Source organism: Trachemys scripta, chromosome 4 (genome assembly GCF_013100865.1).
Source record: "Trachemys scripta elegans isolate TJP31775 chromosome 4, CAS_Tse_1.0, whole genome shotgun sequence".
Classification (NCBI taxonomy): domain Eukaryota; kingdom Metazoa; phylum Chordata; order Testudines; family Emydidae; genus Trachemys; species Trachemys scripta.
In genome coordinates this window covers 6651045-6664663 of record NC_048301.1, presented here as the reverse complement: position 1 = coordinate 6664663, position 13619 = coordinate 6651045, and positions in this window count along the sequence as shown.

The window sequence follows — 13619 nt, the reverse complement described above, 5'->3', positions numbered from 1 at the left end:
TTGCTGAGAAACTCAACTTGGGTATTCAGAATTCTAACACCAATATCAATTTCTGTAACAGACTATAAAAAGTTAGCCTTAAAATGGTTTGCAGTTTTCACTTATTACATGTAAGAATAAAAGACCAATTGTTTTGTGGCCTTGACGTTCTCATTTTATTACTGATAAGTACTAATTGGTTCAGGGTATGAAATGAATGTGAACATTTAAAAAAAAAAAAAAAAAAAGTGTGATTCAGCACTCGAAAAGTGACTGAAAATGGCTTTTTCCCGCCCCTGCCAGTGATTTTCAAATCAAACTCTCTCCCTTTAAGAGTAAACGTGGTTGCTTTAACGGCCAGTCCTGCAAACCTATCTGAGAGAGATTCCAGGTTATCACCAAAAACAAAAATTATGCAGCCCAAGCTCTGACCTCAGTCGTGACTTGGCAAACCCACGGGGCAGGAAGACTTGACTTGGGTTCCAAATTCCACCCTCCGTTGCACCATGAGGCTGAGCAATATCTAACTCCCCCTCGTGGGGTAGCATTAACTCTCTGCAGGCCCACCCGAATCAGAAACGTATCACTAAAGGGAGCAGATCGGATTGAGAACCCCCAGGTAATGGAGCGGTTGAGAAAACGTGGTGCCATCTTTGCAGTTACGTTTCAGACTTTAATTTCATTCCAAACCATGACATTTCGTATCTGGCATCCCTCAGAATAGGAGTTGCTGATTGCACAGTCCTGTTGAAAACGGACATGATCCCCAGTTTTATCACTGAGCAATTGGGGTCTTTAGCTCAGAGCTAGGGGCTGCTAGAATATTGTAATGATGCGGTTCTGGTGGGACCTAACTGAGAGTGCCAATTCAGGACCAATTGCTTAAAACAGGGCAGTTACAGCCCAAGGCTGGGGTTTTTCCACCTCTAAGGCAAATCAAACCAGCCAGACAGTGAAGACTTTGGTCTCACCCCACTGGCTAACCACAAGTCACACAAGCAATTTTCTTAGACACTCTAGTTTCCCAGTATCACCACCAGTGCCACTCGTTATGGGGACAAATGGTTATGAAAACCAATACCCCAATAAAAGAAAAAAGGTTCTCCTGATCCCATAGGACCAAGCCCCAGACCCAGGTCAAAATACAAATTAGAACTTACCCACAAATCACGCTGTTGCCAATCCTTTAGAATCTAAAATCTAAAGGTTTATTCATAAAAGGAAAAAGATCGAGATAAGAGCTAGAATTGGTTAAATGGAATCAATTACATACAGTAATGGCAAAGTTCTTGGTTCAGGCTTGTAGCAGCGATAGCATAAACTGCAGGTCTAGCTTAAGTCTCTGGAGTACATCCCCAGCTGGGATGGGTCATTCAGTCCTTTGTTCAGAGCTTCAGTTTGCAGCAAAGTTCCTCCAGAGGTAAGAAGCAGGATTGAAGACAAGATGGAGGAGAGGCATCAGCCTTTTTATAGTCTTTTCCAGGTGTAAGAACACCTCTTTGTCCTTACTGTGGAAAATTACAGCAAAATGGAATCTGGAGTCACATGGGCCAGTCCTTGCATACTTTGCTGAATTGTAAGGCGTGTTTGCCTTCTCTCAATGGGTCAGTTGTATAGCTGATGGTCCTTAATGGGCCATCAAGCAGGCTAGGCAGAGCTAACCCCAACTTGTCTGGGAAGTTTCCCAGAAGCATAGCATAAGTTTGAAATACCGACAGTATAGAGCCAATATTCATAACTTGAACTACAAAATTGATACACACATATAGACAGCCTAATCATAACCAGTAAACCATAACCTTGTCTTAGACACCTCATTTGACCCCCTTTATACAAGATTTGGTGCCACTACAGGACTTTGGTTACAACCATGTTCTATATGGTCCCAGTTCAAATCAATAACCTGACAATGCACCTAAGAACACCAGAGACGGTGACAACTCTCAGACAACAATTTACTGGCTGGAAAAAGAAAGAAGGGCAAGGGGTCTTTATAAAGCCCTGTTGAATCAGGCAACCTCATCTGAGGCCGTCTCAGATTTTCTTCCTCTCACATGCAAAAATAAACTCTATAGGCTCTTATGCTGCAACCATTCCCTGCCACTCGCCTGCTGTGTGATGCTGGGCAAGTCCGTCTCCGGCCTCAGCTTTCTCATCTGGAGCGTGGAAAGAACGATGCTTGCTTTGTAAGGCACCTGGAGATTTATGGACGAGAAGAGCTAAGTATTTATTTTAAGAACACCAGTGGGGTCCAATCTACCCAGGGAACGGCTGAGATCGCCGCTTGGACAATTCCGCCCGTTGGTAACAGCTTAGCTAAAATACACACACTTTCCCTGTGCAAAAACAAGTTTAGCAAGAATGATTCTGCCCCCACCCCCGCCCCCACCCCTTTCCTTTATCTATCCAGTTAGAGCAGGAAAGAATATGCTAATATTCCTTATTGGACAGCTAAAGGGTGGCCTTATCCTTTAAAAACATACCTAATTATTTCAACTTTCAAGAGGCCATTGAAAGAGTGAAAAGCTCACTCCCTGACCTTGACTTTAACCTTTGTACTCCTCACATTACACTCCCTGTTGAGAGAAGCAGCTTCTGGAGTTCTCTCTCTACACAGAGTTTCGGTAATGCTGTTAGAATCCACACCAAGCAATTTACGTCTGAAATTTACTTCTCCTTACTATTTCTAACCTGGATAAGCCTCACTCCTCCTCCCACCCTACCCTCTGTGTCCATAGTTAGACGCAATTTACAGTGTTTCTGCATTTTAGACACTTATAATCCATTTTTCCAGTAAAAGCAATAAGCAGAAAACGTAACTCATCTCGGAAAAATTAAGTGTTCCAAACTGCTGTGATTTAACCAGTTTATTGAACTATACTAAGATGTACCAGGATGTGCATTATTTTATGCCTAGTGCACTCTTCAGATTTTAAGGCATTCTGTATTTGAGCTGATGTCTTAGCACATCCCCAACACATGCACCTGTGCTCAAGTAAAGCGGGTCTTATTTTGGCTTATTGGTTAAGTGTATTTCTATAATACAAAACACTTCCATAATAGCGGAGAGATTTCACAGCAACCTTCTTACAATACCGTTACGTGGCAAAATTCATCACTATAAACGATTCCATTCTAAACCCCTATTCTTTCCCTTTGGTTTGTGATTTCTCTACCAGGACATCTGTAGCCTCAATTGCACAAAATCCATCATAGCAAGAGTTCTAATTCAGTTCTAAGAGGAGAGGTTTACAGGAAAAGACTGTGTTTTCCCAATACTAATTTAAAACTCATTTAAGTAGGGCCGGCTCTAGGTTTTTTGCATCCCAAGCCCCCTGCCGTCCCAGCGCTGAGCTCTCCCTCTGATCCCACCCGCACCCCCTGCCGCCCCAACCCGGGGCTCTCCCCCCCCCCCCCCCCCCCCCCTGCCGCCCCCACCCTGGGCTCTTCCCCCCCCCCCCCCCGCACCACCTGCCGCCCCTGCGCTGGGCTTCCCCCCCACCAGCGCTGACTCCGCCCGCTCCCCCCTTGCCTCCAGCCGGCCCAGTGCTGGCAGGGTCGGGGTAAGCAGCAGGGCTCCCGGCCGCGCCTCAGCGCAGAGTCCCTCCAGCCAGGGCTCCCGCCTCCAGGACTGGCCGGGGGACTGCCCTGGCAGGGGGCTGAGGAGCCGGGGCAGGGTAGCCCCAGAGGGAAGGGAGCCCTGGAGAGCAGGATGCAGGCCCTGCACGGCAGTGGCCCACCCTCTATGGCCCCGCTCCTGCTGCTGCTCCTGGCCGCCCTGCCGCAGTCCCTGGGCGGCTCTGGCCACTTCGCCGAGCCCCGGCTGCGGTACTGGGGGGTGGCCACCCTGCGGCACCATATGTGCCGAGGGGCGGCCCCCAGCCCGAGCGTCCCGCACTTGGAGCCTGCCCGGCCATAAGGTGCGGGCGCTGCTTCCCAATGCAAACTGCAGAGGCCCCAGGGCACCCCCGGTGCAGGACGCGCTGCTGCTGCCAGAGCCGGCTCTAGGCTTTTGCTGCCCAAGCGCCAAAAATAAATAAATAAATAAATAAATGCCGCTCCTGAAAATGTGCTGCCACAAGCACCTGCTTGGTTTGCTGGTGCCTGGAGCCGGCCCTGCATTTAAGATATAGGAAAACATCCAAATAGTTACCGTTGCTTCCTCAGCTCACCATACACACACACACACACACAGCATGGTTGTTTATGGGAAGTCTCATGTCAGTAGATGATCTTAAGTCTCCTATTAATTGATTAGAAAATTTTCTTTTTTAAAGCCCCCTTCAATAGCCCCCTGCAAGGTTGCAGAAGGAACCTATATAGTTGTAAACAGAGTGCTCGGCGATGTCCACCCTATAGCCTATGTGAGCAAAACTTTTTTCGCTCAGGAGTGTGAATATTCCACCCCCCGAGCGATATACGTTACACTGACATAGGCTGTAGTGTGCACAGTGCTATGTCTGTGGGAGAGCTTCTCCTGCCGACCTAGCTTATGCTGCTCGTGGAGATGGGGTTTTTTTATGCCAACAGGAGAGCTCTCTCCTGTCGGCATAGAGCGTTTTCACCAGATGTGCTGCAGCAACATAGCTGTCCCGGTACAGCTGCGCCCACTGCAGCGCCGTACGTAGAGACGTGCCCTACGGCACATTAATGGAGATGTAGAATCTTCTTAAGCGCCTGAGAAATCTGAGCTGCAGACTTCCCCATTTCTCTGCCAAAGGGAGTGACTCAGAAGTACCCTAAATAGATAGAGGAAAGAACTATTCCAGTCTAAATCCCTCTTTTCCCCCCCCCTTTGTTTTTAGTTTGTGTGATTTCTCTGCCAAAACATCTGTAGCTTCAATTGCTCAGGATCTGAGGGAGGAAACAACGTATGATGTTAATTATTTTTTTTCCATTAGTAGCCATGTACTCCCCACCCCTCTGGAATCTTACAAATTCATATTCAGCAAAACTTTTGCTTGATGAGTCAGGCCTGCAACTATGTATTCTTTTCTTGCCTATGTGGCATTAGGTTTCCAACTTAGCATTTTAGAGGTCTCTTGTATACTCAAAAGAATTGCCCACTTAGAAGGGAGCAAGAGAACAGAGCATGGTAACGATGGAAGTGAAGCTCTTGAGTCAGGAAGTTAAAATGAGCTCTCCCCTTCGGAAGGCAGTAATTGTATCACAATAAGAACATCTGCACCAGGTACTGAAGTATTTCTCCTGCTCTGAAATGCAAAAGAAACAAGTCTGCATAAGAAAGAACATATTTAATTGATGACAGACCAAGTTCGAACTCAGCTGCTCTTCACACCAATATCAAGACTGGAATTTAACTTATTCCAGACACCTTCCATTACTGTATCTCTACATGCATGCTTTGGACACGTCACCAAAACTGAAGAGACAAGAAGACTTCACTGGTGAAACGGGGTGTGGAAAAAGCAGAAAAACTTCCCATCAACAAACTTAGTAGTCAAGAGACCACCAACAGTTTTCCAGAAAAAATTGAAGTAAAGATAACTTTTGCCTGAGAAACTGCGAAATTAAACAAAATCAAGATAAGTGTACATATACTGGAAGAGTTAGGGATAATGCAAAGGAATAATGTTACATTTGAGCAAGATCTCCACCACCACCACTCTATTTCCCCCTTCTAAGTCTCTCCCCTTTAAATCTGCAACACAAAGTAATTCTCCCTGAAGAATGATCATAAGGCAGGATTGATAGATGTGTCTTTTGCCAGAAGTCCAAGCCTCACTTACTCACTCCCTCTATTTTCTGTTAATACAAGGGAAAAGCTATTGTTAGAACACCAAACCTGGAACCAATGAGGGATGTACCATCCCTTTCTACACTGCCATTCATTGCATTTTATACTTTATACTAATAAAGTTTACAATCTTATTTGCTTCAACTATTGCAGCACAATGAGCAGATATGGCTCAGCTGTCAGGAGCCATCTTTTTCCTGCAGGAGTTAAAGCTAGCTCAGATTCCCTTATGTCATTCGGTTCTGTTTTTCTTTTTCCCTAGGTTTGTTATCTTGGGAAAGACGACAGACACGTCTGCAGCTCTGTTGCCAATTTTTAAGTAATAGTATGAGTTTCATTGCTCGTGGGAAGTTCTGGGCTAGCAGCATTGAAGACTAAGGCCTTGTCTACACTATAGAGTTTTGTCAACACAAGTTACACCACCGATCAAATACCAGTTTAATTACATGGTTTGTGCATGTTCACACAACGTTCCTTCTGTCGGCAGAGCAGGTCCACAGTTGGTGCTCTAACATTGGCAGAGAGAGCAGCGCACTGTGGATAGCTATCTGTCCCACCTCTCAATTTTAGAATTTTCTTTTAAAGTCTCTCTCCACACCTTGCATTCTTGTTTTTCGGCCTCTGAGGATTGGAGCACCTCTCAAAACATGTCCTCCTTGGTCACTTCCTTATATGGTGGATGCACTCCGCCAGCGGGTAGGGGGTTCCCCTGAAGGCCACATCTGCAGAAACACAAGAAACAAAGAGAAGCATGATGGTGAGTGTATACACAGCATCGAATCATTATAATAAAATGCACCCTTTTAAAAAATACAAATCAGTTTCTCACTGTCCCTTGGCAAGAACACAGCTCGAAGAACACCCTAAACATGGTGAGTTCAGCCCAGGGGCGGGGAAGAAAGGGGAGGGAGCACTCAAGATGGGGCAAAGGATCTTCATGGTTTTTTTAAGGGGATCACTGCAGGTTATCTGGGACAATATTTTAAATTCTACCACCATTTTCCACAGAGAGGGGTCATTAAAGCCAATATCTCACTCCTAAGGGTAAGCAAGGAGGCAAAGGTGCATCTCCTGTATGCATGTGGATTCAGACCGGGTCCCTATGTGGCTCGTCTGTGCGCCAGATTGGTCGCTGCACAAGTGATTGCCGATTGGTGCAAGAAAGTTTCCTACAACGGGGGAAAGGAACAAAGCAGCTCTGCCAAGGAACCTTCGGTAGAGGATTGGCGGGTACCTGCAGGAAAGTTTCCTAGAGATCTCTCTGGAGCAGTCCCGTGAAATCTGTGTGCATTAACACAGTTCCACTGCACGGCTTAGCTGCAGAGGGGAACGTGAAGCCCACGCAAACACAGATAGTCTTGTACATTTCTATCCCTTCACCCACTTCTAGAATATACAAAGCAAAGGACAGCTCTACCTCATAACTAAGTATCACCAACTCAAAACGATCACTTACCACAGCTCTCCTCTCCTGCATCATGCACGCCAGAGATGGAATGTGGGACTGGCTAAACTCATCCAGAGTGGAAGAGAGGCCCTGGCTCGCCGCGTCACCAGACAACCCTGCTGTGTGCTCCACTTAGTCCTCCAACTCGACCTCCTCATCCACGACTTTGTCCTCGGGGTTGAGTCCACTCTCCGCCATCAGCAGCCCCGCCGAAGTATCCACGGGGCTCCTGGCGGTGGGAGCAGGGTCGCTGCTGAAGATGGCGTCCAGCTCCTTACAGAAGCAGCAGCTCTTCGGCACAGCACCAGAGCGACGGTTTGACTCCCTTGCCTTCTGGTACACCTGCCTCAGCTCCTTTATCTTCACACGGCACTGCTGCATGTCCCGTTCACAGCCCTTCTCCAACATGCCACGAGAAATCTGACCGTAGGTATCAATGTTCCTACTGCTGGAGCGGAGCTGGGTCTGCGCAGCCTCCTCTCCCCACACTGCCAGCAGATCCAACAACTCAGGGAGAGCATTTACTGCATGGAGCTGCCCTGGTCAACTGGGAAGATGTGATATGAGCCGTCCATGCTGAGCAGAGGAAGTGGAATTTTAAAAATTCCCTAGCCCGTAAATGGGACGGGGGTTGGGGGGGGACTGATATCTATGTACCTGGATGCAGGGCAGTGGAGTTCAAACTACTGACCAGAGCGGTCAGGATGGGCATTGTGGGACACCTCCTGGAGGCCACTTACAGCAACATAACCAAATGCAGTGTCTATACTGACACTTTGGCGATATCACTTTGCCGCAAAAATCTCTACGCCTCTCGTCAAGGTAGCTTTATTTTGTCGGCAAAGCAGGAGAGTTTTGTTGGCGGGGAGGAGCCCTGTGGTGTGTACACCTCCACGGTTTTGTCAATGAAAGCTGACTTTTGATGACAAAACTCTAGTGTAGACAAGGCTTAAGTCAGACAAATAAGGTGTGGCAGCGGTTCCAGCTTCCCCTCACAGTGCTCCAACTGTAAGTGAGGAAGGATAGTAATGTCTGTGTTCACTCAGGCCCCAATTCCTCAGACTACCAGACAGACACGTAGTGCTAACTGTGGTCATGGGGTCTGTAATGTGGATGCTTGTGCACTAGGAACTGGACTGAGCTCGTTTCACACACACCGCACTAACCAGCGGTCTGATCATGTCCGGTCATTATTGGCCTGGCTGGATTTAAAGTGGTGCCTTCACATGAAAAGTTCTGAACCAATCGTCAGAGCCACTTAGGCCTAATTTAGTTTTGTTAAATTACTCCACATTCCACCATAGTGCTCCATCATCCTGACTCATCTAAAATTTGTGTTGTCCACAGATTTCACTACTTCATTTCACTCCATCTTTCAGGTCATTATGTAATTTAATGCCACAGTTCCTAGTACTGATCCAAAGGCAATTTGAGCATACTAAATCCTGGACAATCAGAATTTGCAAGTGTGCAGAATTGTTGTACATCAGCACTGCATACGACTTCACACAGGAAAAAAAATGAGAATTAGCATATGCTCAGTTTTCCACATAAAGGACCATTGATAGGAGATATTAGCTGGTTTAGTGTTTTGTCCTTCTAGAACATGCTTTTAAAAAAAAAAAATCAGCTTATTGAATGCCCCCTCCTGCCCTGGTTAGCTGGAGCATCCACTGCACCATCTTATTTACTTCATTTTCTTCAAAACTTAAGTCACATTTAAGAAGACTGCTGTACGCTGCACAGACACCTCAATTTAGATACCTTGACTCCTTCATGAAGTTACTGATGGAAGGAAGGATAGCTTGGGGGAATTTCTCTTACGTAGGTTATGCCCTGAAGCATGAGGCTTGGTACACATGACGGGTTTGTCTTTAGCTAGTGTACCTCTATATTGTAATTATGCCTAATTCTTTAACCAATCCTGCTCTCTAGTGAGTTCCTCTGGTTAACTGTGTTGTGTAAACAATTCCTTTTATCAGCCTGGAAAGTTTACTTTTTAATTTCATTGGGTGTTCCTTTCTCTCCAATTTACCCTCTCCTAATACAAGAGCAAGCAAGAACACTCCCACGATTCTACATTCCTTTCGGATAGCTCCTTAAACCGAGCAGCCTTAAACTTTTCAATATTTCCTCACAGAAAAGTCTTGCCATGTCTCTGGCCGCTTTTGCTGTCCTTCTCCGGACTTTTTCTATTTCTGGCTTATATCCTTATATATGCTTAGAGAGAGAATTTTTTCATGTTTCTTCAAAATACTGTTGATAAAAGAAGTATTCCTCTCACCAACAGTGTCTCCTTCCAGCTCCTGCCAGGCTGGAAGAACCAGGGACAGGGAAGGATGAGGAGTGGCTTGCCACAGGCACCTCCTTGGAGGTAGTTTCTCCCTGCTCACACAGGCTCTTGCACGCGCACGCTGGGGATTGTGCTAGGGCCAAAGAAGCTCGCAGCCTGTGAATGATCATGGGAGGGTCCCAAGGGCAGGAGCCCAGCTTCACTGCCTGTGTCCTGCTGGGGCTGTCCACCCAGAGCATATCCCAGCCAGGGGATGGTTGCAGGCCGGGGACAAACAAGGCACCCAAGCTGGGATGGTCTCCCAGATCCCAGGCATCCACAGAAAGAGGAGGATGTGCATAAGATGTGAACCTCCAAAACAGGGTGCAGCAAAACAGAGTTTGGGAACCTTAGCCCTATAGTTATTTTAGTGCCTAAAAGTGACCATTATGGGGCGGGGGGAGAATCATCTTAGGTTGTTTAACCACACCTTCTTCTGAAGCAACTTGTGCTGGTCATTGAGACATGACCTTTGTTTGACAGACCATTGTTTGACCCAGTACTCCCACTCCACCCCTTCTTCTGAAAGATGGAGGAACCCCGTGACAAGCTGTCAGTTCACCAACTGAATATTTAATGAAGTGGGTTAGTACCACTGGTCTTCTGAGGGCTTTACCACCAGCTTTTTGTTTTTTAAAAAGGCTGTTGCCCCTTTAACATTTGTATTATGGGAGCACCTAGGCCCTCCAGTCATGGAGCAAGGCCTCATTGTGCTAGGTGCTGTACAAAACACAGAACAAAGAGACAGCCTCTACCCCAAAGGGCTTACACTCTAACTAGAAGATGAAAGACAATGGAGGGAAGACGCAAGGAAACAAGGAGAAATATTTTGTCATCAAGGTGGCAGCCTTGGTGAATAACTCAGCCTGAGCGTACGTCTGCACTTCAAGCTCGGGGTGCAATTCTCAGCTCAAGGAGATGCTAACTAACTGAGGCAGCATGCTATAAACAGAGCACAGCTATGGCAGGGCGAGGGGCAGGCCGCTTTCAATACATACCCATCAGAGATGCTAGGCACATACTCAAGGTGGCTAACTCATCTTCCATTGTGCTAGCTCAGGCAGAGTTACTGCAGGTATGTCTCCTCAAGTTGGGATTTATACACACAGCTCAAAATGGAGACATGCCCCCAAGGCCCAGAGGTTGCAAGACCATTAAATACTAACCCTTGGACCAAAAGCAAAATGACACCTGTACAGTGGCCCCAAGACCATTTTGCATACAGTCCATTCTCACCAGCTCAGGAGAATAAGACCCCAAAACCTGAGATTTAAAACCTTCACTCAAGGCCACCAACCAAGCTCAAGGACTGTTTGAATGTTCTCTCGGATTCAAAACATCGTAACAATTGAAAGATCATTCTATATATTAAGCAAAGAAGTGGTCACTAAGGCACGAGAAAAATAGAATTCAGGTGTGTGGCTGGTGGGTCTGATCACCATATTTGGGGTCATGAAGGGTTTTCCCTGCCAACTCAGATTGGCAGAGATCCTGGCGGGAGGCAGGGGGTTGCTTTCCTCTGCGGCATGGGGCACAGATCACTTGCAGGTTTAAACTAAGTAAACGGTGGATTCTCTGTAACTTGAAGTCTTAAAATCATGGTTTGAGGACTTCAGTAACTCAACCAGAGGTACAGTAGAACCTCAGAGTTATGAACCCCAGAGTTACGAACTGACCAGTCAACCACACACCTCATTTGGAACCAGAAGTACCCAATCAGGCATCAGCAGAGAGGAAAAAAGAGCAAACACAGTACGGTCCTGTGTTAAACAAACTACTAAAAAAAATAAAGAAAGGTAAAGCAGCATTTTTCTTCTGCATACTAAAGTTTCAAAGCTGTATTAAGTCAATGTTCAGTTGTAAATTTTTAGAAGAACAACCAGAACGTTGTGTTCTATTACGAACAACCTCCATTCCCAAAGTGTTCATAAACTTTGAGGTTCTACTGTAATGGATCTATTACAGGGGTAAGTGGGTGAGGTTCTGTGGCCTTTATCGTGCAGGAAATCAGACTAGATGATCAAGATGGTCCTATCTGTCCTTAGAGTCTATGAATCACAAGTATGGCCAAAACTGCAGATGGTTATATAATGCAAGTGCGTTACTAGTTTATAGAACACTTTACTACCTAGCCCTTTAAGTGCTTAGATGCAGACTGTGGTAAGTGAAGGCCCGGATGAAGGCCTAGTATGAGGCCTGAACCAACCTAGAGTAATGGTCAAGACTTAGCTAACATAAAGCAAAGCTAAGCTGTTTGCCAGAGGCAGGCCCTGCTCACAGAAGCTGGCAAGGAAAGGGCTGATATTGCATAAATATATATTTACCTAGCAAAGCTAAAGTATAAACATGGTACCAAGACATACCATACGGGAACATTCCACAGATACCATGGAACAGGCCGACCCATCCCAATGACAGGGGCAAAAGGGTAAAATGATGGATAGAGTTGTTTTGATCGAACCAACATGTACAAGGTGAGAGGCGGCACCTTGCTACATAGAGGGGTTGCACCTCAATACGTCAGGAGTGATGTGTAACTTGTTCGTACCTGTGTATAAGAATGTATCCCTGGGGTGGTGTCTTTGTCCGGCCGAGGGGGCAGTGGAAAGTCCTACCACTGACTGAGCTGAGTCCATTGCCAAGCGGCACTTTCTCGTAGCATGCCCTGTAGACTAAATAATCTGTGGGGAACTGCAATTGTGTCAGGGTCGCAATAAACCTGGCCGAGGTGCCTTCGTACCTTACTAGAGTCTGTGGTCATTGGGGGTTCTCGTCGGGTTTGCTGTGTCAGCTATCTGCAGAGCTGGGACCGCACACAGAGGGAACACACGCACGCAGCCGAGTGATATCAACATAGGAGAAAGCAGAGCACCACACCGGTAGCATCTGACAACACAGACAATACCCAATTCCATTTTCGTTTGAGAAGGTTGACCGGACTTCACCAACCAGGAGTGGCAAACTTGCCCCTTTCCTGGCAGTGGGGGATTGAACCATCAAGTTCTGAAAAATTTAAGCTTTAATAAAAAAAAGAAATCGCTAACCCTTGTTGATACCAAAGTCTTCCAAATGCTAAGAGATGCAGCACTGTTTTTCTAAGGCCAGGTCTACACTACAACGTTTTGTGGGCACAGCTATATCAGTTGGGGGGTAAAACAAAAACAAAAAAAACCCACACACACACCCAGCAAACATAGCAATGCCAGTAAAACCTCCAGTATAGATGCAGGAATCCCAGCAGATGAGCACTACACCAGCAAAGCATTTGTAGCGTAGACAAGGCTTGAGTCTGTAGACAGTTCTAACACTGCTCACAACGTCATTCTGCTGCTTGAGAAAGCGAAGACGACTGGCTCAGCTTCACTGCTGTTCACCAGTACCCTATGACCACTAAAATTGATTACAACGTATCAGGTTCCTTCTGCTGCAGCTGCTAAACTAAGCTATAAACAGCAGTCAAGGCAGGTTCTAAAAGCTATTCACGGGAGAAAATTAGACAAAAAACCTAAGTCTGAAGGAGGGCAGAACAACGGGCATTCTGCTGGCCCTCCCCATGAATCAGCTAGGAAAAGACACCCCTTCCAAACCATCAGGAGGCTTGAGGATAAGCAGTAGGTGACTAGAAAACTGTCTCTGCTAGCAGAAGGTTGGTAAAATGAGCCTCAGAACAAGGTCCAAGCGTAGAACCTTGGCAGGGATCCAAGCATCCCTCACCTTCATCCAGCAGAGTTTATATCTGCCTTTGCCAAGTTTGGTTAGTCCTCAGGCTAGCAGGTGAATTTTTGCAAGCCCTGGGTATCACAAAGAAAACAAAGAATTCACAATACAGTTGACAAAGGCTGTCCCCAACTCTTTTTAAATGAGGGAATTTTATTTGTATTATAAATACAGTGCTGGAAATAAGGCAGATAACTGTTTGTCCCTCCTAGCTAGGTTAAGGAAAAAAAGTTGTTCCCAGTGTTTGACAAACTCTTGAGATGATGGGGAAAAGGCAATACAAGTCTATTGCCTATATCTGAACCTTCCACGTCATCAGACTTTGTTTTGATGGGGGAGCTCGACCAGAATCAAGCCATTTAGACTAATCTTGTGAGTTCGCAAGC